Source organism: Chelonia mydas, chromosome 7, assembly GCF_015237465.2.
Source record: "Chelonia mydas isolate rCheMyd1 chromosome 7, rCheMyd1.pri.v2, whole genome shotgun sequence".
Taxonomy (NCBI): Eukaryota; Metazoa; Chordata; order Testudines; family Cheloniidae; genus Chelonia; species Chelonia mydas.
In genome coordinates, this window is record NC_057853.1 from 87,878,346 (window position 1) to 87,883,563 (window position 5,218).

A 5,218-nucleotide genomic window follows, 5' to 3' on the forward strand; every position below is an offset into this window, starting at 1 on the left:
ATCTGAGTGGGTCTGTTATGGATTTTTCTTTGAACATGAACATAGATATGCTAGATATAAGAACAGAGACAAAATATAGAAAAAATTATATTACTCTCTCAATAGGTAATTTCTATGAGAAGTATGAACTACTAATTGAATTACTGAATTGACTTCAGACATGAGAGTTTAATCCAAATTTCCATGAAAAACAACAGCAATTTGGAATACTTATTATGGGTCATATAAAAGGTAGGAGACACATGTTTACATTTCTAGTGCACTCCCCACCACTATGCCAATTGCACTTTATGTTGTTGTCAGATACACAGATTGCAAACAATATTGAGAAAACGAGATAATTATCAAAGCATGTGTTTGACGCTCCCTCTTGACTCTATCTGCCTTCTCTTTTCATGATTATAATGACAATGTTTTATTATCTCATTCTACTTGAAATTGTGGAGCGGCTACAGAGATTAAAACTGTTAAACACATTTCAAACCATGATTACATTTCAACTCAAAAGCAAAGGTCTCTGCAAATACCACCATGAAGTAAATATAGTTGTCAAAGTCTGTTGTCTTGGTGGTTTCTAGTGCTGTCATAGGACAAATAAAATGTTCCCACTCTAATTATATTCAGAGAGAAATGTAAGTTTCACTCTTTTAATACTCTGAGCTCATATTTTATTAAAAATTCTGTGATTAATTTATCCTTGTCACAGCCCTGACACCATGCCATGCCTCAGTCTCCCCTTTTTGTCATATAAATCAGTCTCAACTCAGGTTTTGCCTGTATCACTCCTGTATCCGGGGCAGATTTTATCTAGCAACATCCACTAAACCAACAAAGAAACTTGCCAAGGCTTCTGTTTCTTCCTTACCACAGTCTTATTCTTCTCCTTACCTCTTCTTATCAGTAAATTGCCAGCAGTCCCTCTTACCTCTCACACTGGGATTCAGTCTCTGGATCATGTACTACTTGTTGGAGAACTAACTTCTCAGTTACTTGCCCCACTCTAGGGGTCTCTCTCACTTTACAGAATATGCTTCAGCTTTCCAACTCCCTACTCTGGAGGCAGACTCAGAGCGTAGGCCTCTCTGCTCTACCGTCAGACATCAGCCCCTGCTTCCTGGAGCTTACTGACAGGATCGCTCTTCCCCCAGGGACTCTGATGGTTCTCTAGGAGCTCTTATTGTTGACCCTAACCTTCCTTCAGGACTTGTTTCCCGCAATTCCTGTGGGTTCCTGCAGCAACCGCAGAGCTTGCCTGCAAAGCGTTCCCTTTTCCCTAGGGCACCTTTCTCTTTATACTATTCTAGCAGCCTCCTAATTCAGCTGCTCCAGTTCTAATTAGCTAGAGGGGCACCACCTGGAACACCTGATTTCTCCCAGGTGTAGTCCACACTGTCCTCATGGGCCAATTAGGACCTAATTCTCCTGGAGGGCCATTGGCCCCATGACAAAGCTGTATCCAAGAGATTTCAAAGATTGGTGGTTAAAGAATTTTAAATCTAATCTTGCCAGGAACGTTTTTAGAATCTAAGAGAAAAGAAATTACAGATATTAGCCTATTTACTTTACAGAGCGACATTATTCAAATACTAATAGCTAAATACCACATCTGTGGCATCCAACTGTATTAGAAACCTATACATTTTTTCCTTTACTACAAATCAATTGTTGATTATCGGTTTATAGTTAGAATATTATTGTAATGAAGATTTTAGCTCCTTCTCATGCAATGTCAGGGTTCATGCATGTGTGTGTATATACCTATATATACATACACACACAAAGTGAAATAAGCATAACAAATAATTTTTAATGCAAATGCTGCCTACTACTACCAGAAAATCTCTCTTTAGCGACTGCAACTGGGATAAATCACTAATTATTCTTTCTAAATTGATATATCACTGCAGCAACACAATGGCATCTCAAAAGAAGGCTTGCTAACATATACTCACTACTTTTTCCCAACCACTTCTCCCTAACTTAAAAAACACTTCTCTGAAATACTTTGTATATAAAAGAATCATCCAAAATGGACTCTGTGAAACAAAAATCAAATGAATAGTTCATTCCTGATGGAAATGTAATCAGTATAAATGGAATTATGTTAAGGATGAAGCTGGCCCAATGAGTATTAAATAAAGCACAGACACATTTCTGTTTGAATTAAGAGCAAAATTTTCAAAAGCATCTAAATAACTTAGGAGTCAAAGTTCAATTTTCAAAGGTGACTTAGGGCTTGATCCTGCTTCATTGAAATCAATGGGAGTTTCACCAATGACTTCTTTGGGATCAAGTCCTGAGGCTCTTAAATCACTTAGGTGCTTTTGGAAAAGTTACCCAGAATTTATAGATCTTCAGAAAATACAGCTATGTGAGTCTGAGATTAACCATAGCTTTTATTTGTGGAAATGTAGATTGAATTCTGCAAAATCTGAAAAATTAGCTTTCAAACAGGAGAAGAAAAAGCCTCCTTTTCCTATTCAGATTTTTTCACAACTTCATACACTATTGAGAACATTAATTCCTAGCAGTTAGAGAGATTGGTCCATATTCATGAAAGTCTATTTTAAAAATTAACTTCTCCTGTCTTTGCAGACTGATTCTCTGCGACAGGCTAGTATAGTTACGTACGCTGCTGCCACTGCTATCATTACATTTAATTGAAGAAACAAATGGTTACCAATCTCTTCAAGACAGTATGAAATGCAGAGAGCCCACATAATCTCTCCATAAAGCATATACCATCTAAGCACTGTGGAAGGTGTAACAACATATTAAGAGCTTTTAGGGGCAGTTGTTTCAGTTCCGTGTCCATAGTCCAGACCTCTGAATAGGTTGTTCTCAACCCTCATCTACATTCAGTGATGGCTTGGTATTTTATTATTGGAGGCAAACTTGACAGTGTGTTCATTCTGGCTCTATGTGGGAAAGGTTAATATTACGTTACAACTTGTCCATAATAAACCCATTCTATCTTTTGGCCATTTGCACAGAAGAATTAAACTTTTCTTATTGTGCTCCTGCTCTGGTGGACTGCTGTCTCGCTTTGCTCAAGGTGATTTAGTATTTTATCAAAAGCTTAAAAGGAAAATGAAAAACTAGCAACTGCTTTCATCTGCTCAAAAGTGCTAGATGAGGAATTTGATTGTATGTGATATACATTTCCTGTATTGCAGCAGATTGCAAATGATTTGTATGCTACAGGTCAGTTGTGTTCTTTGGGAGAAGGAGGAAAGTAACACTGTTTTAGTTTAACACTAGGTCTCCAGATGTGCAAGTCAATATACAAGCCTATAGGAAGACAAAGTGTGAAGGTTTGGGGTTCAACCCACACCAGTAAGGGGTGTGTCACCAGCTGGCCTGCAGCTCAGGTGCCTTAAATGCTATAATGCTGTGACTCTCAGTCCTGACACCAACAGCCAGCATACAAGCATGCAGTCACACCCAGATACCTCCGCCCAGTTACTTTTTGCAACCTCAGGGCCTCCCAGTCCTGAATTTCCCCAAAATTTCCTGCCCATATGACAATTTGCTGAGGTTCCCAGAATTTTAAGTTACCATGTTACCACTCCCACCCCAGCCTCAGGAAGTGAAAGTTTTGCTACTACTAAACTGTGACACAGCTCCCTGATACAGCAGCTTGTCTGCCCAGACAGCAAACTCTTCAGGACTCTGCCAATCCAAACCTTGCTTTGAAGGTAACAAACAATGATCCCCACCAACCCAGTCCCCAGACAGGTCTCCTTGCAGTGTCCAGCCCTCTCCGAGAATACTCACAGAAATTATTAAATTCATTGCTCCTTTAAAGAAACAATACACTGCAGCTCATTAATTTAACCAGGGTTAGACAAACACTTTGATTTCAATCACAGCACTGAATTTGTTCACTGTAAAAGTAAAACAAGATTATTTATCAAAAGGACATAGGATTAAGTGATACCAAATATAAGGTATAAAGAAAAGTCATAATATGCTTCGATGATTAAAACAATGTCAGCAAGTTACAAGCTTTGCCTAAGCAAGTTTCTCATCTATATTCAGTTTCCAATGCCCTTGTGAGGTTTGAATGCAGTTCACTGTGATCCATATTTTATGTGTCATGGTGAAGGCAGGTGGTTGGTCGGTAATCAGGTCTTGATTCTTGAGCCTGCTATTTTCTCATAGCCTCCATATTTGTCTTTTGGTGTCAATCATGAGGTTTTAAAAGTTTCGGCCGCTAATCAGAAGAGGTTCCTGGACTTAAAGCAGCATCTCATGGGGGGTTGGAGAGCTTCACAGATGAGCAAGTCTGGTTTTGGTATTTCATGGTTATATTTTTGTATTATTGCTACTTCTCTTCAGCGGGATGGTGATAAGATGTGCACGAGGATGAGAAGCCATATTGTTGGTGGTGACTTAAGCACTCCTGTGACAATTCTCATAGTACTGTTTAATTGAACATCAACAAGTTTCATATATACGCTGCCTAGCTGTACTGGAGCGCAATAGTAAGTTGCTGAGATGTTGTGGACCAATGTGGCTGTTCCCAAGGTGTGAGCCTCTGGTCTCCAACTAGTCCCAGCTAGTTTGTAGATTATATTGTTCCTAGCCTTTATCTTGGTAGCAATCTTCACCAGGTGTTGGCAGTATGCAAGGCTGCAATCCAGAACTACTCCAAGATACTTCAGGCAACCTCATGACTGAGTTTGGCTGCAGAAGGTGACATATGGGTATTTCTTTGTATGTTACCTCAGGTGGAGTGTGAAGACAGCTGTTTTTTGAGGATTTGAAAGAAGTCACCATAACCAGTAGTACTCCTCCAGTTTTTTTCAGATTTTCTGTGAGGATGCATTCCTCTTGGGTAAAAGTGCTTGCTTGGATGACAAGTTCAAGATCATCCACATATCCAAATCTCCATGACTGGGTCAATGGCATGTTGCTGAAGTAACTGAGAAGTCTTCAGTTGTTTGCCTTTAAAATTAACTATTCAAGTTGAAACATAATTTACTTCACACTTAATTATATGGCACTAGGAATCAGAATTTCTGGAATAAAACACTTTGCCAAAATTGACTTAAATATTTAAGGGACAATAAATGAATGTGAAAGAAGGATTATGTAGGAGAGCATTTTATAATTGTACTATAAGAATAGAGGTACTAATGTACGTCTTGATTTCATTTTACCAGCCACCCTTTTTGAATAGCAGAAAGAAACGACCTTCTGGGACATTGGAAGG

General features: G+C 38.8%; 1 protein-coding gene across 4 annotated transcripts in view; it reads right to left on the reverse strand.

The window, feature by feature from the left end:
* Positions 1 to 5,218, reverse strand: part of PRKG1 (protein kinase cGMP-dependent 1) — an 855,891-nt gene that overhangs the window by 472,442 nt on the left and 378,231 nt on the right. The window lies entirely within an intron of this gene.